The sequence below is a fragment of the Panthera leo genome, chromosome B1 (assembly GCF_018350215.1).
Source record: "Panthera leo isolate Ple1 chromosome B1, P.leo_Ple1_pat1.1, whole genome shotgun sequence".
Taxonomy (NCBI): domain Eukaryota; kingdom Metazoa; phylum Chordata; class Mammalia; order Carnivora; family Felidae; genus Panthera; species Panthera leo.
In genome coordinates, this window is record NC_056682.1 from 71887903 (window position 1) to 71911419 (window position 23517).

Genomic DNA, 23517 nt, shown 5'->3' on the forward strand with positions numbered 1-23517 from the left:
GGGGTGTGATTCACAATCTTTTTTCATTGGAATAGGGAGCAATTCTCTGATATCTTTGAAGTGATAGCAGAGTTTAGTACACTCTAGTAGGGAGATTTTATCTCTGAGAATTAGCATTGTGGGATTCTCAGTTTTTATAGCAAAATGCTTACAGCATACTTTATACAGCAAAAGTTTTGGGACTATAAATCCTAAATCTCTATGTTTAAAACTCTCTAGTGTGATTATCACCGAAACTTGAATACACGCAGTTAGTATGTCTTCAATATCATTACCACTGATGGCAGGTCATGTCAGTCATGAGGAAATCAGATAACCATTTCAATCTTTTGTTCCTGTGATATATAAAACAATTTCCTGCAGCTATTTCTGTAATTGCCATCATAGTTTTTTGGGGGGTTTTTTGTTTTGTTTTGTTTTTTACTAAAATAGTTCCTTAGAGGCTTGGTCCTTTAAAAACATATTTACTGAAAATATAACAATTATTGTGAAAGGAGTGAAATGAGAAATGGAATTCCTTCTTACCCCATAAAAAGCCATTTTGGTTTTTTATCTGTTTTCAGATAAATACTGTGTATTTCTGTGATGTGAACTGGCTCAGACACAGTCATAAAGAGGTGAACAAAGTCGGTCTAGAGGAGTAGTCATGCTGGGTCTCCATCTACCCCATGGTCTTCCTCCTAGCTCCGTTTGACCATGTGTCCTATCTCGGAAGTACTTACTACGCTTGTCCTCTATTTCTTTCCCCGTCTCCAACACTCAGCAGGCTCAGCACTTTCTTATAGCCCCTTCCCATCAAACTGCTTTCACCCTTTCCCCTAATGTCAGGCTTATAATTGCTTTCGTGCAGGATTCCTCAGAATTCAACTGGTCTCCTTAACAAGCTTATACAGTTTTTATGATTGTTACTGCTTTTGTTGGCGCTCAGGGTGTCGACTGGTTTTTACCCTAACACATTTTCTTCCCACAAGTCCTTTTATTTTTAGTGTGGTTCTGCAGCATGCGAGGTTTTTCAGGAACATATGTAATGTGTTGTTTCAGAAATGCCTGTGCTCTCGACAATGTTTGATTTCAGTTTGCAAGGTGAAAAGCGGACATAACTACTTGGAAAACACACCCAATGAGGCCGCATTCTTGAGGACGCTATAGATTCCATTATGATCTAGGTACTACAACTGGATGAAACTTTTAAAATGAAAACACGTCCATGATGATGAAACAATTGGGCTGATTGGTACATTTCGTTTAAGTAGCATAACAAAACTCCCGACTATCTTAACATCATTACTTCTCGCTTTTCTTTTCTTTTTAACGTTGGTCAGTCAGGAAGACCTGGAAGCACATGTTCGACTTGATAAACCTGCATACATGCACAGACATACCTATTTTCCCTCTCCTGCAACGGTGGGTTGTTTTTAGTGTCTGAGACTCTCTGTTTACTCATTATCTGTATCACTGTGAAGATACTTAGTGTGATAGAGACTTGGTGGTTGGGAAGATCAGTTCACACGAATGTTGGTGCCACGCACAGGTGTGCCCTGAGATAGTGGAGTTAGTGCAGCAGTGATGAGCTCAGGCTCCAGGACCAAGGACCAGATGGTCTGTGTCTGCTCCCTGCCTCTACCCTCCACTAGCTCTGTGACCTTAGTTAGATTCGTAACTGCACCTCAACTTTCTCCATCTGGAAAATAGGGACGTGAACAGCCACTATCTCATAAATGTGTTGTGAAAGTAAACAAACGGATAAGAGTAAAGGACTTAGAATAAGCACCTGGACCCAACATGTAATGATTAATGTTGACTATCTCAATTGCTATTTAGAAGGAGGGCGGCAGTGGGCAGGTTTCTCTCTTTTTTTTTTTTTTAAACGTTTATTTATTTTTGAGACAGAGAGAGACAGAGCATGAACCGGGGGAGGGTCAGAGAGAGAGGGAGACACAGAATCTGAAACAGGCTCCAGGCTCTGAGCCATCAGCCCAGAGCCCGACGCGGGGCTCAAACTCACAGACCGCGAGATCATGACCTGAGCCGAAGTCGGACGCTTAACCGACTGAGCCACCCAGGTGCCCCGTGGGCAGGTTTCTTAACTTCACTGAGCTTCTGTTACCACGATTGTAAAATGGTAAAAAAAAAAAAAAAAAAAAGATTAAATAGAGATGTAGGAAGGATTAGAAAAAAATCTATGCAAAGGCACTGTACAAGATGCAAGATGTAAACCATGCTAAAGGAAGTCACTAAATAGAAGAATGACAAATTTATTCTATTTTCTCAGAAATATAGAATAACTTGTCAAAACCAGTTTCAGGAAACTAATATATAGCAGGTGCTTGGTACTCTACAAATTTGGAAAACATTCTCCCCTTGAAATACATTAATACATACCGGGGAAAAATAACATCTATGTCAATACTTAGGGTTTATTTTATTGAATTACAAAATAATAGAGTTTACAGCACAGCCCAGATTAGTAAGATTCTAATTTGGTTTTATCTTATATAATTCCATTAGCTAATAAGTTGCATGTCAAATTTCTTTAATATGATATTAGAATAAAAATTGAAGGACGATGCTAGATTTTAAATCTCTTTTTCCACTCATGAAACCAAACCTGTTAAATAAATCAGGCAAGCCTGACATCAGTGGAGTACATAGTATTTTCCATAAATCCACACTATTTCTAATGTGGAAACATTTTTAAACAAAATAAACCCATAACAACCGAGCTTAAACAGAAATTCTGTGGTATCTGATTTTCTTTTCCTAGAATGTTAGATTGACAAATGATTAGTATTGTTACACAAACACTCTTGCCTCCAATCGTGGCTTTTATAAGCCAACTGTTCTCCATATTGATTCAGTGTTAACTCTTTTATGTACTTATCTCCTCAATATTTACTTATTTTGTATAAAGGCTTAAGAGATGGGCAGGAAGATATGAAACACTAACCAGCAATGTTAATTTTAGGATATTTGTGAAATCTAGGTAAGTCACCCAAAGTCTGATTAAAATAGGAGATGACAAGGTTTCTAGCAAGAGTAAATAAAGTGGATTCTGGTTTTCACGGTCATACCTGCAGAGCAATTGAATTAACATTTCAACAATGAGGAGATATCAAAGTGGCCTCATCCTTGAAGGGAATAAAGGGGTAATCCGTGCGGCACAGAATTCACCCTATGGTAGACAAAAGTGCACTTATCTGGGCTTTAATTTGTCGTATTTGGAGAGAAAATTCTGGAAGACACAATAGTGACCCTCATGATTCTTCTACTCCAGCCCTTGAAACTTTTCTCAAAATCCTTGAGAAAAAGGGCCACAAACTAATAAAGCCATAAAAATATAGCACTTTTCTCTCAACAAAGAGAGAAAACACAAGAACAGGAACAGATATACCAATAGTAAAGGCTCAGGCAGTGAAGGAGATGCCCATACTGGGCCAGGGCTGGCAAGGGCAGACAAAGACAAACCACCACTCAGGAACGCACTGGACCTTTCGGACCCTTTAAAGCAGACTCTGGCATAAAATGGCCTGTGATCCAAATCTAACCTGCTGCCTTTCTTGTCCAGCCCTAGAGCTAAGAATGGTCTTTACGTCACTAAACGTTTGAAAAAATCAAAAGAAGAATATTTCACGATACTCGAACACTATATGAGATTCAAATTTCAGTGTCCATAAATAAAGTTTCATTGGAACACAGCCGTGCTGTGACAGAATAAGGGATATATATTTGGTTTCTGCCTGTTGTTTCCTGGCACACAACTACTAAAACTCAAGGAATCTCCAAAGTGATAAGTCTCCTTGGATAGCTTCAGGATGGGGCCTGGTTGCCAGGGGAACCAACCAAGTGATTAGAGGGTTGGAACTCTCCATCCCACGGTGGTATCTGGAGAGAAGACAGAGTCCGAAGATTGAATTAATCATTAACAGTCAATGATTTCGTTAATCATTCCTACCTAATGAAGTCTCCATGAAAATTCCTAACCAACAGACTTTTGGAGAGCTTCTTAGATGCTGAATGCATGGACGTGCTAGGTGGATAGCATCCCTGGGGAGGGCATGTAATGGCTGTATTTTGAAAAAGACCTCCATCTTCTACAATTCCCTCAAAACTTCCACCCTGAAGACCCCAAGAAAGATGTTTCTCTGGAAGCCCCTGGGGACATGATGGGGCAGGGGGTTGGTCAAGAGCCTATGCTCTTTGTCCACTTCTCTGTTAAGTTAGCTAAATGAAAAACCATACATGTGTCCAATACCTCACTGCTTTATCAGAAGCACTGAGCACAGTATCACATATTATTTGGTATTCAATAAATATGAACTCTTTCATCAATAAAATACGCTATTATCAGGCTATTAATTATAACCAATATAAAGGACAAAACACAGACAAGAAAGTATAAAATAGAAGTAAAATGAGGCTAGATTGGAACATATAAAATGTGTTGCCTCTTGAAAACAAGTTTTATGAGCTATTAATAAATCAACCTTATTCAATCAATATTCACTAAGTTTCTGAAAAAGATAAAACTATTTCTTTCAAAGTCTAGTATGGGTGATATACATTTTCTTAAATGGCTAAAATAAAAGGTGGAGAATAGGTAGAGATAGAAAATTAATGATGTTTATAAAAAACATTGCTTTTAGGCAACAGCAGCAAAACGGTGATCAGGGAAAACTTCTTGGAATGCAGGAAATTTGAGCTTAGTTTTGAAAATGACTAGGGTTTGGGCACAAAGTCATTAGTAAAAACTCATGCCAGAGAGGGAGAACAGTATAAGTGAATGTGAGTGAAGGAAGTTGTGGGAAAGGGCAGGAAAGCATGGGTGATAGAGATATTATAAAATTAAAGTTGGCATCACATGGCCAATGACTAGGTCTGAAGAACAAGATGACTGAGGTTTTATCTGGAAAGATAATGGTGCCATTAATAGAAAGATGTAACAGAAGTAGGCTTGAGAGAAGGGATGTTGAATTTTGTTTTGTACACATCTTGAACTGCTGGCAGGGCATCTATGCAGAGATGCATTTGAAAACTGGAATATTTAATTAAGGATTAGAGATAGGAGTGTGTGGTCTGCCACACTGAGGAAGCTATTAAAGTCGACTTTAATTCAAACTGTTCATTGTCAAAGGGATGCAAGTAGAGAGGGAAAATAGCCAAACTCATTACTCTGGGGGAACATTCATTATTTAAGAGTTGGAGAAGGACATTATGACTAAGATGGAGAAGGAGCAATCAGAAAACTATGACAAAAGGGGCACCTGGGTGGCTCAGTGGGTTAAGCATATGACTTCAGCTCAGGTCATGATCTTGTGGTTCGTGGGTTTGAGCCCCATGTTGGGCTCTGTGCTGACAGCTCAAAACCTGGAGCCTGCTTCAGATTCTGTATGTCTTTCTCTTTCTGCCCCTCCTCCACTCGTTCTCTCTCTCAAAAATAAATAAACATTAAAAAAAAATTACGAAAACTATGATGAGAATGGAAACAAAAGAGAACACATGTTCAAAAAGAAGTGTGCATTTTGCAAGTCTGAAGAGGGGAAGGGGGTGTATTAGTCAGCTCAGTCTGACACACACAACAAAATACCACAGACTGGGTGGCTTAAACAATAGGCATTTATTTCTCATAGTTCTAGAAGCTGGAAGTCCAAGGTCAGGTGCCAGCATGGTTGAAGAGCAAGCTGCCTCGTCTTATAAGGGCATTAATCCCATCATGAGGGTCTCACCTTCATGACTTCATCTACGCCTCATTATCTCCCAAAGGCCCCACTTCCAAATACACTGGGGATTTTTAAGAGCTTCAACATAGGAACTTTGGTGGGGACACAATTCAGTCCACACCAGGAGGACTGAGAAAATATCATCTGACTTTTAGATTAAAAAACAATTATAATTTTTATGAGACAATTTTCAATAAGAATAGTAGGGTAAAAGTAAAGAAAACAATGGGTTATGATGAGGAAATACTACAGTGTAACTGATTGCAGATTACACTGAAAAACAACAAGTTTGAAAGAAGGATTTTGAGAATATGAAATCTTTTGTTCTTTGTTTATGTTTATTGGTAGTTTTCTGTAAACAGAAATACTTAACTAACTACATACTGTATCAAGTTAGTTCAAAGTCACAGTACAGAGTCTTCTGTAAACAGAAATACTTAACTAACTACATACTGTATCAAGTTAGTTCAAAGTCACAGTACAGAGTCTTCACTTCTGATTAGGTTGTAGAAAATCACAAGAGACTCCCACTCAAGCCCCAATGATGAGAACTAACTCGATACACTACGTAATCATAGTTTTAAAAAACCTATCAGAGGGTATCTAAAAAAACTACAGTTAAAGTCATACCCCAAGTTAAAGATTTAACACTTACGCAGGGATACCTCCTCTCACCACACCTAATCAATTGCATTGAAGTTAGATCCTAGCCATTGCAATAAGTTAAGAAAAAGAAATAAAAGACACAAAGATTAGAAAGAGAGAAGTGAAGGGGCACCTGGGTGGCTCAGTTGGGTGGCCCAACTTCCACTTGGGTCACGATCTCATGATTCGTGAGTTCGAGCCCTAGGTCGGGCTCTGTGCTGCCCCTCCCTCCTTCACACTCTGTCTCTCTCCCTCTCAAAATTAATAATAAAAGAAAAAAAAAGAGAAGTGAAACTGTCCCCGTTTGCTATATGTATATATAACTGTTCACATAGGAATTCCCAAGGGATCTACCAAATATAGGCATGTCTCAGAGACATTGCAAGTTTATTTCCAGACAATGGCAATAAAGTAAAATTGCAATAAAGTGAGTCGAATTATTTTTCTGGTTTCCCAGTACAAATAAAAGTAAAATTGTATTTACACTATACTGTAGTCCATTAAGTGTACATTAAATGTGTATTATGTCTCTGTACATACCTTAATTGAAAAGTGCTTTATTGCTTAGAAATGCTAACCATCATCTGAGCTTTCAGTGAGTTGTAATTACTGACCACAGATAACCGTAACGAATACAATAATGAAAAAGCTTGAAATATCATGATAAATACCAAAATGTGACACCGAGGTATGAAGTGAGCAAATGTTGGAAACATGGCATCAGTAGAATTGCTAGATTCAGGGTTGCTACAAACTTTTAATTTGTAAAAACACAGGATCTGTGAAGCACAATAAAGTGAAACACAAAATGAGGTATGTCTGTAACAACTATGATTAAGAAGTGAGTTTAGCAAGGTTGCAGTTATACCTATGTACTTATGTATGCTAATCTACAAAACTCCATTGTAATTTCTGTACTCATAGTAAACAACTGGGAAATAACATTTTTAAAAACCTATATGTAATAATATAAATAAATATAAAGTACTTAGAAATAAATCCAACCATCCTAGTATCCAAGATCTATAAAGAACTCACCAAACTCCACACCCAAAAACCAAATAATCCAGTGAAGAAATGGGCAGAAGACATGAATAGACACTTTTCCAAAGAAGACATCCGGATGGCCAACAGACACATGAAAAGATGCTCAATGTCACATTTCATCAGGGAGATACAAATCCAAACCACACTGAGATACCACCTCACACTGGTCAGAGTGGCTACAATGAGCACATCAGGAGACTATAGATGCTGGAGAGGATGTGAGGAAATAGGAATCCTCTTGCACTGTTGGGAATGCAAACTGGTGCAGCCGCTCTGGAAAACAGTGTAGAGGTTCGTCAAAAAATTAAAAATAGAACTACTCTATGACCCAGCAATAGCACTACTAGGAATTGACCCAAGGGATACAGGAGTACTGATGCATAGGGGTACTTGTACCCCAATGTTTATAGCAGCACTCTCAACAATAGCCAAATTATGGAAAGAGCCTAAATGTCCATCGACTGATGAATGGATAAAGATGTGGTTTATATATACAATGGAATACTACTTGGCAATGAGAAAGAATGAAATCTGGCCATTTGTAGCAACGTGGATGGAACTGGAGGGTATTATGCTAAGTGAAATATGTCAGGCAGAGAAAGACATATGTTACCATATGTTTTCATTCATATGTGGGTCCTAAGAAACTTAACAGAAGACCATGGGGGAGGGGAAGGGGGAAAAGAGTTACAGACAGGGAGGAAGGCAAACCATAAGAGACTCTTAAATACTGAGAATGAACTGAGGGTTAATGGGGGGTTAATGGGAAAGTGGGTGATGGGCGTTGAGGAGGGCACTTGTTTGGATGAGCACTGGGTGTCGTATGGAAACCAATTTGACAAATTATATTTAATAAAAAAAAGAAAGAAAGAAATCTAAACCAAAGGTTTGCAAGGCCTCTATACTGAAAACCACAAACACTGGTAAGATAAGATAAGGAAGGCAAAGAAATGGAGAGGTATATCATGCTTAATACTGTTAATGTATCCATTTTTCATAAACAGTCTACAGATTCAATGCAATCCCAGCGAAAATCCCAGGAATCATTTTGGTAGATATTGACAAAATGATACTAAGAGGTAATGAAAGACACAGAATAGCTACATCAATACTAGAGAAGAAAAGCAACACGGGAAGATTTATACACTTTATTTTTAAAATTATTATAAAGCTAACATAACCAAGAGAGTTGGATATTGGTTTGAAAGAGTAACACAGAGATCAATGGACTCTTAGAGAATCCAAAAACAGATCCAGATTTGGATGTTCATTTATACAACCAACATATCAAGGCAATTCAATGAGGAAATTTTTTTTTTCAATAAATGATGTTGGAGCAACATATGATGTTGGATATGCATATGGAAAAAAATGAACATTGACCCATATTTCACACCACATACAAAAATTAATTCTGTATGGATCACAGCCATAAGTGTCGATGTTAAAATGGTAATACTTGTAGAAGAAAATAGGAGAAAATCTTTACCTTGTATGAAGCAAAGATGTTTACTTTTTATTTATTTTTTAAAGTTTATTTATTTTTGAGAGAGAGAGAGAGAGACAGGGAACAAGCGGGGGAGGGGCAGAGAGAGAGGGAAACACAGAATCTGAAGCAGTTTCCAGGCTCTGAGCTGTCAGCACAGAGCCCGACGTGGGGCTCAAATTCATGAACCATGAGATCATGACATGAGCCGGAGTTGAACTCTTAACTGACTGAGCCACCCCCGGTACCCCAAAGCAAAGATGGTTAAATAGAAAAAACAAATCATGAAACATCAAAGCAAATGATAAATTAGAGTTCATCAAAATTTTAAATATTTTACTCTTCAAAAGATACCATTAAATAAACAGAAAGACAAGTCACACACTGGGAGAAAACATTCGCCACATATGTATCAGCAAAGTAATTAAATCCAGAATATATAAAGTTTTACCACTAAATAAGAGAGCAAACAATTCAATTAAAAATGGGCAAGAGATCTGAACAGATATTTCACTAAAAATGATATAAGAATAGCCCATAAATGTCTGTTTCTATGTTCAATAATATTAATTACGAGGCAAAACCCCACTGGAATGTCTAAAATTTGAAAGTTTGCCAATGTCAAGACTTAGTGATGATGTGAGATACCTGGCATTTTTTTTATATGTTGCTGGTGGGAATGTAAAAAGGAACAACCACTGTGGAAAACAGTTTGGTGGTTTCTTAAGACGTTAAACATGCCTTCTCATACCACCCAGCTATTCCATTGCTAAGCATTTACCCGAAAGAAAGGTAAAGATACATTCAAACAAAGACTTGTATGCAGACATTTACAGCAGTTTTATTTGTAATAGCCAACAACTGGAAACAACTTAAATGTCTTTGTTCATGTGAACAAATAAAGAAAGATGTCGTATAGCCATACATGTAAAGAGCTATTAATTAGTCAGCAGATACATGCAACAACGTAGCTAAATCTCCAAATCATTATGTTGTGTGAATGGGACCACACATACAGGAATATCTCATTTTCAGATAAAATCTAGATACTGCAAACAAACCTGTAAGCACAGAAAGCAGATCAGTGATTGTCTGGGGACAGAGGAAGAGGGAGGAATTGATTGGAAAAAGACACAAGAAAACTTTTAAGGGGTGATGGGAATCTTTTTTTATGTTGAGTTTGGTGGTAGTTTCACAGGTGTATACATCTATCAAATAGAGTCCAGTTGTGTATTTTATATATGTGGGATTTATTGTATGTAAGTTATATATTGGTTAAGTTTTTTTTTTTTTTAAAGTCAAGGACTCAGATACACCTCAATGAACTATCTTCCTAAATAAGTAAGTAAATAAATAAGTAAATAAAGGGTCTAGGAGAGATGAGGGGCTATTTTCAACCCAGATGAAGTAGTGGAAGGTTACAGAATCTCCCCCAGGCAGGGGTCAAGAAAAGTTGGTTAATTGTTTATCAAACTTTTAACTGCCGTATGACAGATTAGAATCCGGAGAAGCCCCACAATTTATAATGACTCAGTCTTCTGCACTTGCAGCTTAATGTACACGTGTGCATGAGTATCCACTGAGAAACAGAAAGCAAAGAAAATGAAATAATTGGAAATGTGCTAAAAATGAAAAATACACAATCTGCAACAAAGAATCCCATTTAATTGGCTTAACATCAGAAGAGAGGATCAGTGGACTTGAAGTCAGGTTGATAGAAACAACTCCAACAGAACCACAAAAGAACAGAATAAACAGCAAAAATACAGAAGAGCACCTGACATCTATAGAACAATGTCAAAATGTCTGCCATACATGTATTTAGACTCCCGGCGGGGAGGGGGGGTGGGTGGAGAGAGTGGGGATACAAGAAGAAATATTTGAAACAGCTAGAAATAGTCTATGTTTGATAAAGCACTAACTCACAGATCCAAGAAGTTCAGCAAATCCTCATGCACGATAAATACAAAGAAAATCACACCTAAGCATATTGTTACCAAACTTCCATAATTCAAAGATAAAAAGGAAAAAAAAAACAGCCCAAGAATCATGGAAACTAGCAAATAATGAAACAAAAAATTAAGGACTGAGGAAAGGAAACAGACAAAAACCAAACCTGTTTCCCTTAAATTATACATCCAACAAAATATTCTTCAAGAGTTAATATATGTGAAGAAAAGAGTTGCCTGACTATTGCAATCATAACTTTAGACTGATGGAAAACTTAAAGATACTTTATTTTCATTTGGCTGAATTTCTATCAAAATTCTTTCAAATGCATTAATTTTCTGTTTCATGCATTAATTTGGAAGTTCACAGGTCTTTGAAACCTAAGTCTAGAGTCTCATTTGACCCTGTAAAAGCAAATATGCTATTGATCATATGCAAAATCATTTACAAACCACCAGAAAAACATATATATCCAGGAAAGATGGTGAAGCATAGTATTTAAGAGGATGGACACTGCTTAGCTACAAACACTGGTTCCACCACTAACTGAAGGTATGACATTAAGGCAAATTACTTTTCCGCTCTTGACTCCATTTCGTCACCTGGACATTAAGTGATAAGGTAGGACATTTCTCAAGGGGCTCGGTAAAGTTTTCGTTTTAATTCCGTTTTAACAGTGCTTAGAATATAGTATGTGCTTAATAAAATGTTGACTCCTATTTTCTGAAATTAGGTACAAAATTAGTCTGGCACCTCTCTGCTACATTGTTCAAGGCTTGGTTGATCTAAGGCAGCAGCACAGTAGTTCTCAAAGTGTTGTCTGTAACTTCTTGGGGATGCCCCCGAGACCCTTTAAAGGGTGTGTAAGATCGGAGCTGTTTTCATTACAGTACTGAGATATTATGTGCGCTTTTCATTCTCATTCTCTCAAAGGCACACAGTACAGCTTTCCACCAACTATGCAACATCTAACAATGTCCTCATTCTCCCAGCTAATGGAATGTGTGCTTGTGAAGAACTCTCTAAGGTAGCGGATTTAGTGTACAAATATATGTGTGTTCAGGGATTAACTCAGTTTGTTCTTAGAACTTGCACTGTGCTCTTCTCAGCAATCACTGGTTACACTCGCTATTATCTCTGCAACCTCATCATTGTGCAGTGTTATTATTTTAAAATTCCCAAGTCTTCCTTACACCTACATGTATACACAAAAAGCAACTATACTCTGCTGTTTTGTTTTGTAGTAATATTAAATTATGTTAAAGTTTTCTAAATTTTAAATTTTCACTCAGCTGTTAGTTTAGAAGTTGATAATATTTATTTGAATTTAAAGGGAAATGTATTTGTATCTTTCATATATTTAAGGATGCACTCTTGGCTTGAAAAGATGACACTGGAAGACTTTCTCAGGCCACAAATGTACCATCTACGCCTGCCACGGCGGACTTGACATCCTCCCAATACTTAAAACTCTTTCCAGATGATAGCCACGGCGATATTAACAAATGTGGTTTTTTGATAAAATGCAAAGTGTGTCAACATTTGGAAGATCTGAAAAGCTCAGTGAACCCGTATTTTCCAATGACCATGATGTTACAAAATCATATATTAATAAAGGATCCGTTCACAGAACACAGATTTTAGTGGTTTCATATCCCATATTGCAAGTAACTTTTAAGTTATGATCATTTCAAATTTTGAAATTTTTTACACCAGAAAAATCTACAATTATCTTAAAAAAATTTTTTTTTAATGTTGATTTATTTTTTGAGAGAGGGAGAGAGACAGAGCATGAACAGGGAAGGAGCAGAGAGAGAGGGAGACACAGCATCTGAAGCATCTCCAGGCTCTGAGCTGTCAGCACAGATGTGGGGCTTGAACTCACACACTGTGAGATCATGACCTGAGCCAAAGTCGGATGCTTAACTGACTGAGCCACTCAGGCTCCCCCACAATTATCTGAAAACACTATTAAATCACTCCTCCCTTTTCAACTGTGTACCAGAGTAAGGCTGGAATTTTTTCATATACTTCAAAAAACCTGATTTTGTTTTATATTTTGTTTTAATATATTTTAATATGTTTTAATATAATAAATTATATATTTTGTTTTAATATTAAGAAAATATTACTTTTTATTTCAGACAATTATATAATTATTGTGGGCTCTTATACCAAATGCACAGTTAGTGCTTACAAATAATATACTTTTGCTTTATATCTCACAAATCAGTTGGGTAACACCACTTTACTCTTCCACAGGCTGTACCTTAATGTGACACTAACTCTATATCCAGTGGATCCTTCCCTGTGATACTGGACAAGACAATGTCTTTCCTCTTCAAAGTCTATGCATGGCTCTAGACTCTAAAGCAACATGCTTTCTCCAGGGTAATTCTTTATACTTACCTCATCTTCCCTTAAAATGTTGACTCTTTCTTCTACTAGAATCCCTCAATGTATCCATTCATCCATCCAACCATTCATTTATGTGTTCATATATCCTGGAAATATTTATTAAGCACCTCTATCATTGCATTCTAAGACATCAGGTTTCAAGAATTCAAAACAAAAAGAAACAAAAACAAAACACCACTAGATCCTTAAGGAATGTGTCACGTAGGGATTGGGGTGTGGACAGAATAAAAACACACAAATTCAATTAAAAGGTGATCTCATGTGACAAGTGATGGGGACCCAGAAAATCTGCATCTAAATCTGACATGGTACATTGGTAAATGCTTCGTCAAAAAAAAAAAAAAAAAAAAAAAAAAAAAAAAGAGTTGAGTCTTCTAGAATAAGTAAGAAATAATAAGACATAGAAAACAAGAAAGGTATTCCAAGGAGTAGAAAAATACGTTCAAAAGACAAAGACAGAAACAAAAAAAGAGTTTGGTGTCCAGTTACAGCAAAGACAATATGGCTATAACACAGATTTCAAGTAAGAGAATAATCAAACACTGAACAGCAGAGTTAGACAGAAAAGTTAGGCTGTCAGAATACCTGCTTGAAATTATGAACACTGCATGTTTTTACATCACTTACAATGGCTTTTAACACGTGGCATGCAGCAAATTCTTAATACTCATACAATGACCAATGACTATTTATCGAGGACAGTTAATGTAAAGAAACATAGCCAAGTACCATTTCACTGTGTGTAAAATAGACTAAGACAACATTCAACTACCCATTTCCACTATGTACTGAAACAGATCCAATGTTAAGATAAAAATAACTCAACCAATATGACTCTGGTTTGATTTGTGTAGATAACCAAGGCCACAACATGCTGGTGAGGGAGATGTTCTAACTGCCCCCAGTTCGGACAGGAAACAAAAGTGTGAAGAAACAACTCTTTTCAGGACCTTCTTTACTTTTTTTAACCTTACTCTTCCTGTTTGAGCACCATATTGCCACCCAATGTCCCCTACTGGTATCTACCTTTCTTATTTATGTCACGCATACTACGTCTTTCAATTTTCTTTTTCTCTTATATTTAAAAGTCTACATCAACGAAACCATGCTCTTGATTGATGGTAGAAGGCAACATAATAAATGTGACTTTTGGTATTGGGCAAACAAGTTTATACTCCTCTTCTGAGTAACAAAGTTATTCTAGGGTTCCTAGAAATAAAATCCAAAGGACTACATCGATCCAAAGGAGTTGTCCGAGTATAGGACAAGTGGAAGAAAAACTTTTGTGGTAGATGGTCTTATGATACCCCTTATATACATACCTCTTATACAACCTTCTTGCCCTTGGCCAAGCCATCAGGTGAGTTGCACGTGGTAACCCAGTCTAAGTCAAGATAAATTCTTATAGCTTCCAAGCATGGGGAAGAAAGAGAGGGGGAAATACAGCAAATTCTACTAGGTATAATTTAGACTCTAGCAAGAAATATCACAACTTTTCTATATACTGTTGCCGATATACATGTTTTTAAGCATAAGACAACAAAACATGAGCTTAAGAATTACTTGTAAATCAGTCACTACAAAAAAAAGAACCAGAAATAGATGCATGGCATATTAAATTATTATTTGGGGTAGAAGTGGAGAAAGAGGAATGTTACTTACAATTAGTGACTGTGAATATTTTAAAACATTTAAAAAACGGAATTTTACCCAAAGAATCTTCACTGAGAAAAGTGCCTTTGCTAATCACATTTACAAATGAATGTTAATCTGGTGTAAGAATATCTTGTTTTAAATACTACATATCAAGTATTGACAATGTTAATGTGTTTACCCAAATCTCTTCCATGCTACAGTTGTAATCGCCCATTGTGCTGTATCAATTAAACTCTAGGTTCACAAATACACAACTTAAATGTTTATATTATGTCAGTGGAACATTGAAATCCCTTGTCCTGTGTGTTAACAATATAAAAACCAAAGAACATTTGACTACTTATAATAGTAAGTATCTGAAGCTGCAAAATGATTGAAAATTGAGCACAATTAGCAGCTAATAATTTCAGTTCCTACAAACAAAATTAGACTAGTGAAATAACAAAACTTCTCTAATAAAACACACGGCATTAAAGTCACAGGGTTTCCCGACCTCACAGATGGAAACACCTGATGCAAGGTAAGGAGCCAAATAATCCCTCGTTAAAGCTAGAAATGCATATCAAGCTTTGAATAGTTTTAATTGATTTATGAAGGTCTAATTAAAAGTCAGGAATATACCGTATCCTGTCCCCAGACTCAAAAAACAAAATGGTTCTACATTACCTAATAAAGCGAAAACTCTGCCTGACATCCTGGCCTTTTGTAATCTAACCTCTCTTTACCTTAAATCTTTTTATAAATAAGTCCCCGCATAGCCTCATCACTCCAAGCAGGCCCCTCTCACATCACACATTTTTACTGAGTGCTTATGATCCATGGGACACTTCTACTAGGTGTCTGTGAACAGAATGAGAACTAAACAGCAATGGCGCCTCTGGCCACCGAATAGGAAGGAGTGTAATGGTGAAAACAGACAATTCGGCAAGCAATTACAGGACGATACGATCATATGACGGGCAAGTGCAGGGCCTTGAAGGAAAACATAACAAAACACTCCACGGAGACTCAGAAGGTCAGGGAAAGTTTCTGAGAAAGTAGAGCCTAGTTTGAGGTTTGAAGGATGAGTAGGTATGGGCCTCTCGATAACTGAGCAGAGGGAAAAGGGATCTAGAAGCAGAGGGAGGAGTAGAAGGATTTTCCACAAAGGAATACTGCCAAGTTGTGCTTGAGAAGTCTCGGTGTGCCCTTTCCCCCTTCACACCCCGGTTCCACGTGGACGCGCATGCACACCTGCACCCCGCACTCATCCCACTCACCTGCTTCCGGCACCGCGCCTCTCTTTTCCTCTGCCCAGAACACTCTTCCCACGCTTCTCTATATTTAAGTCCTACGGGTCCTGCAAAGTCCTACATGGGTCCTCTTTTAAAATCTCAGCTAAGAGCCAGATCCTCTCTAGAAAGCCTTCAATGTTTCCATCCTGCAAAGCGCTTTCTCTTTCAAGTTCTTCAGAACTTATTAAAAAGGCACCACGAATATTAAGCTCATTGTTAAGTGCTGACGTGTGTAATTCTGAGACTATTTCTGGGTTCTGTTATCTCTACGGGCAGACTTTAAATTCCCTCAAGTCGGGGGCTGTGTCATAAACTGTGCTTGTATGTCCCACAGTGACAACCATAATCCATAATAAACTTTATTGTGAGAAGTACAAAAAAGGGACTGAGCCTCTGAGAAGAGTATCGTAATACATAAAATAAGCCGAAGCTTCCAAAAATTACAAATTCAAAAAAAAAAAAGTTCTTTCAATTCTTTATTATTACCAGATCAAGTGGAGATGATGGCATTTGCATTAGGTGTATGAGGAGTTCAAAGACTGGGGGGGTTGTGAGAAAATTCAAATGATGGCACATGACTGGTCCAGCAGAATTACTCCACTTTCATTTCATCCCCATTCCTCAAGAAAATAATTTTCATACTGGCAAAAGTAAGACCAAAATCAAAATAACAAATTTAAGGTTCAAGATATGGAATGATGGTAAATATTCTAAATGAGTTTAAATCCATTCATTTGAAGAAACTGCATTACAACGTACTGAAAGCATTTGCGGATGAAAGAAGGGGAGAGTTAAAATCATCTTTAAAAATATTACAGTGAAGAAGAGTGTTGATAGAGAACAAAGAATCCAGTCATTGCCTCAATTTTCAAAATAGAGAAGGTGAATTCCACCAACTACAGCCTAGAGAGCTTGACATTTCATTCCAGGCATGATTCCCAAGAGATTTTTAAATCTATGGTACGGTATGGCAACTCAAAATGTGAGGTGTTGTTACCTACAAGCTAGTGAAGTGTCTCAAGGAGCATATCATTCTAAATTGATCTAGTGTTATTTCCTTTTTTTTTTTAAATGTTTATTTATTTTTGAGATAGAGAGAGACAGAGCATGAATGGGGGAGGGTCAGAGAGAGAGGGAGACACAGAAACTGAAGCAGGCTCCAGGCTCTGAGCTGTCAGCCCAGAGCCCGATGCGGGGCTCGAACTAACGGACGGTGAGATCATGACCTGAGCTGGAGTCGGACGCTTAACCGACTGAGCCACCCAGGCGCCCCTTCCTTTTGTTCTTAATAAGGGTACTTGGGATCTATTCTGCAGAAAGTGGAAATGCATTTTAGAAAGAAGTTTGACCAAGTCTGTCACCTGTCACTCCTGGGCCACACGAAGGAATGCAAACTCCAAAGAAAGAGAGTTACTTGACGATGTAACTGGTTGGACATCCATGTAAAGAGGACTACTAACTCACGGACTCATATAAAGAAGAGGAAGGTATCTAGGATCGTGACAGATGTCCTTCCAGTTAGCATTTTTAACAGTTACTTGGATGAAGACATTAACTGTATCATAATCAAATCTGTTACGGCCTCTGAATTGGGAAGAATGGCTAATCTTCATCAAGGAATCAGAATCCAAAAATACCTTGACCTTCTGGAACAACAGGCTAACTAAAGGTAAAAATTAAATTTAATTGCAGCATCTTTAAAAGTCCCAACTTAAGTGGCCAAATGTACAACTGAGTAGAAGTGTATCTTCAGAAGAGTATGGATAAAAGGATGTATAATTAAACAGTACAGTGTGGATGTAAAAAAAAGTGGGGGGAAAAACAGATTCGATTTTTAGGATGATTTACTATATGGTATCCAGAGGAGATAATCAGATATATCCAATGATATCCGTCCACTCATCCATGTTCAGCTCGGGGCACCACATTTTAAGAAAAACACGAATGCATCCAAAAGAGAAATTCCCTGATGATAAGACTTACAAACCGTGTCAATTAAGGATGAGTTGAATGAACCGGATATTACCATAGAGACACAGGAGTTGTCATATATAAAAGCATTTTGTATAAGTGCTCTAAGACGTAAAAATCAGGATACGAATATTGCAGTGTTAAATAGTTTCATTCAATATAAGAAAAGGATTCTTGGGGCACCTGGGTGGCTCAGTCAGTTAATTGTCTGACTTCGGCTCAGGTCATGATCTTACGGTTCACGAGTTCGAGCCCCGCGTTGGGCTCTGTGCTGACAGCTCAGAGCCTGGAGCCTGCTTCAGAGTCTGTGTCTCCCTCTCTCTCTGCCCCTCCCCTGCTCATGCTTTGTCTCTCTCTCTTCTTCTCTCTCTCTCAAAAATAAATAGAAACATTAAAAAATTAAAAATAAAACAAAATAAAATAGTTCTTATGCTTAGGATGGGTCAAATAAAGAAATGCCTCCTAAGTTCCAGATAATTCCTGACAAATAGTTTGCCTAGACTGATCTTACTATTCTCTGTGAATCTGGACATAAGGTCATCCACTAAGAATGAAAAAAATCAGGATAATGTGGGTGGGCTGGAAAACCTGGAAACATCTAAAACAAGCACGATGGAGAATTTGATACGGAATTATCCAAGAGAGGATAAAAGAACTTCCTAGCACTGTTAATCATCCCTTAAGCTGAAGTCAGAATGAACTAGATTCTGGTAGGTACAGTGGCTAGAGATCTGAAGTCTGCAGCAGAGTTGACATTGCTGTCCAAGATGAGTGTGGTGAGTAAAGAGGAAAACATGCGCAAATTGGGCGTGGCCAATGAACAATAACGGGAGAGAAGGATGTTGGGTAGTTGTGCATGAGTAGAAGGATCGGAAGGATAAGAGGCTGTGGAAGAAAGGACACGAAACTCTTAGCTTTCTGTTCAGCTGGGGCAATCCTGAGCAACGAGAAGACCCAGATGGGTAAATACCAGCAGACTCCAGGAGACCAGCAGAAGTAGAACAGGCCAAGGTGCTGTGAAAGCCAGACTCGTAGATGTTGAATGAGTCTTCGAACAATGACAGCTGATGAAAACCCTTCATTATTTTAGATTCCTGAGGAAAGGAGAATGTTCAGGATATCAAAAAGCACTGGTAATGGGGCGAGGGTAACATGAGTGAAGGATGTAAATTTAAAAAGATAGAGGGTAGAGGCACCTGGGTGGCTCACACGGTTAAGTGTCTGACGCTTGGTTTCGGCTCAGGTCATGATCTCACAGTCTGTGGGTTTGAGCCCCGTGTCGGGCTCTGGGCTGACAGCACAGAGCCTGCTTGGGATTGATTCTCTGTCTCCCTCTGTCTCTGTCCCTCCCCTGCTTTCTGTCTCTCTCTCTCAAAAATAAATAAACTTAAAAAAAAAAAAAAGATAAAGGGTAACTGGATGATGATAAAAGAAATAACAGTTTACAAGCAGTTCTGAACAGACTGCATGCCATGAGAGAAAAGCACAGCAGTGTCTCTGGATGATGAAGACCATAATATTCCACAGAAGGTCAGTGGAAAACAAATATATTTTTTAAAAAATTATATCCTTAAACAAAATAACTTATAGCATCAAGACATAAAAAAACCTTAATTCAATCATTACAAAGACAACATAATTAATCTTATTAGACACCTACTATGTACCAGGCACTGTGGATCCAACGCTTGAATATCCTGAAAGAGATGGGAGTCTGGTAGGCAATACAGACATATTAACAGGAATTTTTAATGCAGTGTGATGCAGACAAAGGAGATATATATGTAGACAGGTCAGACCTGGAAAAAATTTCAGGATTAAGAAGTTTTTCTTCGCCCAACTTCCTTTCCCCAGGGTGCTCCCTCTCAAAGCCATCGTCTTCTGTTGGCTTCTTGCTAATTCCTACTACACTGAGGAGGAGGAGGTGGTCTGTGAGTTAATTAATTTTAGCTGCCTTTGATTTTCTGAAAGGGAGAGTACATTTTATAAAAAAGTATGAATTGCCAGAAAGCATTTCAGGTCATTGACATGAGTAACTACAAGCAGTTAAAATCACATTTTTGTAATAAGGGGGAATCATGACCAGAGACCCTCAGATTTTATAAGATAATCATTCTCTTCTACTGTAGGCTGAGGAAGAAGCTGGCCTATCTTCACTCCTTGCAAATAACTATTCATACTCAATAACCCTCATGGCTATAGAAAGATAAAATCTGTTGGCTTGAACCCAGGAAAGAGAAAAAAAATATGAAATAGGTCAGACACTTCCAAACTGTTTGAAAGAAATAAAATAAGCAAATATGATTCAGGATAGCCAAAAACTTATCCCAACCCCAAATAAGTCAACTAGTCTATGAACAACTAAACTTGTTCATAGAAAGCCCTAAAAATTGCCCAAAGTTCTTATTGTATCAGGTCAAGATAGAGATAAACAAACTTATTGGTCAAAACAAACTTATTGGATAAACACCTAATAAATACTTACTGAATAAATCTAGATGTTCTGGAGACTAAAAACTATTGCAATTATTAATATTTTACAAAGAAAATATCTTTCTGCAAATATGCAGAAAAATAATAAGTAGTGATGTTTAAGAAAAGTTGCTTAAACAACTTTTGGATGAATATTTATAATCAAATGGTGTAAAAATTAGTGCCATAAAAGTTATATATCCTAGCAAATGAAATAGAAAAGCTAAGCAACTTCCTGGCAAATCTGACATATAGAAAATATTCTGAATAACTAATTTCCTCCAAAATACTTTCCCATCAATAATATGCTTTTTGCTTTATTCAAATACTGCTTTAGCTTTCCACTTCTCTTTACCTGGAAAAATTCATTAAGGCTAATTTGAATTTTTTTCTATTTTTGAAAAAATACTAACTACAGACATTTTGGGTATCTATATTGTTTTAAACTAACTTGTAAAAAAAATCAGTATTATCCCCTCTATAGTCATTATGAATTGTTAGCAAATGTAATGTATAAATGTAAATATAAGATTTAATTTCCCTGACATGGTTTCTGACAAAATTCAAGGTTATCTAATCTTAATTTATAAAAAAAAATGATATTAACTAAAGATTTTAGGCTTTTTTGTTTGAAAAATGTCTGCAACAAAACAGCTAACATTTAGGCACAAAAATATCTTATTGGCATATTCATAATCATATGATAATGGTTTAATCACTTCTTTAGCTTTTAGTGCAATATTAATTAAAACAGTTTTTCAAAATGACACCTTAGAACAAAATTGTTTCATAAACCATAGTTATAAGAGATATAAGGACTAAGGCTTTTGAAGTTTACCACATTTCTTTCTCCTTTGGTGTTGCCAGATATAAGTCAAATACCTTTACAGTTTCTTTCACATTCTCTAAATGACAGAAAACTATCTTAGATATATTATACCTGGAAGGGCCTTTAAGAGATTATTTATATTCACATACTTTGAAACACCACACCATGTATAAGCACTTTATCTTTTTGTTGGGTTCCAAATAGAGAAAAATATAATTTTTATTTTCTATGTCATACACTAGAAAGAGATCTCCCAGTACAAGAAGAAACAGAATGTACCTATCTATTCATCACAAATTTCTACTAAACAAACTTCACCAACCTAAGTTGCCTGATACATTTAAAAACATGCAAGTGTTATATGAAATGTTTAAATATTTCAACGCTAATTATTTTAGAATTTTCCTAGTTTATGTCTGCAGTCTTTATGTAGAAAGGCTATTGTTGTGACAAGAAGTAAAGCTTATATATTTTAACTTTGTAGTTCTTATTTTTCTGTTGAGTCAAAGATCCCTCTGGACTACCACCTAAAAATAGAGCGACTCAAATGTTTAAATACAGTATCAGGGGCTGCATGACCCTTTGAAGCAGATATACAGACTTGAGTTGGTTAATAACTAAACAGAACACAGACCATCTCACAAAAAAAGTAATAGAGTTTATATGGCTTTTTGACAAATTAAAGTTTGCTTCGAAATTTTAGATTTTCATACTGTTGTGATATTTTTGTTGCTCTTGATTTTTACCACTCTTCATAACATAGCACCTGAAATGACCCCTCTTGAAAAGAAAACATAGCCATTTTCGGAAAAGCAACAGATTATTTCTGCACTATGAACCAAGATATGAAAATCTCCACCATTAAGTGCTTCAACGTTTATGTATCTGTCACCAGAGGGTTAATGACGTTCCCACCAAGACTAGTTCAAGTAAGTAGGTAGACCTTTAATGATATCACCAATGGAGGGCTGAGCCTGAAAAAAATCACTACTGATACAAAACAAAAGCTCAAAAAAACCCATATGTATATAGATATCTAGAGAGAGAGAGAGCTCCTCTTCTATTTAAAACTCAGACGGATTTTCAATATATTGTAAACCAAGGTGCCTTTGACCAGTTACCATTAAGTGAGAGGTTCACTGTGGTTTATTTCAGAAGACACAAACTGTTTTATCAAGTGCAAAATGAAGGAAGAACCATAAGAAAATAAGCGAGCAAAAGAAAGACGCACGAAATCCATAGCCTGAATCACATGATCACGATGCACCACAGCCCCTCGCACGACCGACCGCCACAGCGAAGCTGCTCAGCTCACCACTACAGGCTGCAGCCACAGACCCGACGCGCAGAGGCTGCTGTGATCCCCTGCTTACCATTACCCCGAAGCGCGGCGGTCACAATGAAAACAGAAATTAGACTGCCAAATTAGACCGCGAGCGCGCGCGCGGGCACACACACACGCACACGCACACGCACACGCACACACTTACTCTTCGGTCGAGCCCCGAGCAGCCCGGCTGGAAGTTTGCTGGATGCTTTGTCTAAGCAATTCAGCAATCGTTCGCGGTTTGCTCTCCAGAAGGGCGATTGGCTCGCCCACGCAGCAGCCGGCGGGGTGAAGTTGCGGTAAAGCCGGGGCGCGGCCTCGAGCCCCGGCCGGCTCTGAGGTCCCCGCCGCCCTTTGCTCTGCCGCAGCTGAACCTCGCGTGCGCCGGAGGCCCGGGCGCCCCGGCCGTGGGAGAGCAGCGGCCCCAGCGCGCCCCGCGCGTTCTCACGCCCCGGCCGTGCGAGCCCGGCCGCTGGCGCTGCGCGGCCCGGCGCCTACCCCCTCAGTCCTCTTCCCTCTGGCCCCGCAGCTCCCCCGGGCCCTGAGCCGGGCCCCCGGGCGCCGTCTCCTCTGCTCCCTCGCTCCTCCCCAGCGTGGGAACCGCGCCCCGGCCCCCGGGGGCTGAGCAGCTGGGAGCGCATGGAAGTCTCCCCAGGGAGGAGAAGGGGGACGAACCCAGCCCTGGAGCCCCGGCAGATGGCCTGCCCCTCTGGGGAGCCCCGACC

At 38.1% G+C, this 23517-nt stretch overlaps 1 protein-coding gene and 1 long non-coding RNA gene across 8 annotated transcripts in view; one reads left to right on the plus strand and one right to left on the minus strand.

Annotated features, from left to right (window-relative positions):
- Positions 1-23517, minus strand: part of GUCY1A1 (guanylate cyclase 1 soluble subunit alpha 1) — a 63235-nt gene that overhangs the window by 38867 nt on the left and 851 nt on the right. The window contains exon 1 of one of the 7 annotated variants that reach the window (XM_042935220.1): positions 22956-23203. The exons of 2 other annotated variants lie outside the window; for them this stretch is intronic. The gene's annotated coding sequence lies outside the window, so the exon portion shown is untranslated. Of the gene's footprint in view, positions 1-7400; positions 7421-13254; positions 13349-16178; positions 16401-22955; positions 23204-23517 lie in introns of those variants that run through there. 4 more of the 7 variants (XM_042935221.1, XM_042935225.1, XM_042935223.1 and 1 more) reach the window with 4 other exon arrangements.
- Positions 18955-22830, plus strand: LOC122217763. Its single transcript, XR_006201664.1, has 3 exons — positions 18955-19175; positions 22229-22394; positions 22621-22830. It is a non-coding gene; the product is annotated as an uncharacterized LOC122217763 (long non-coding RNA).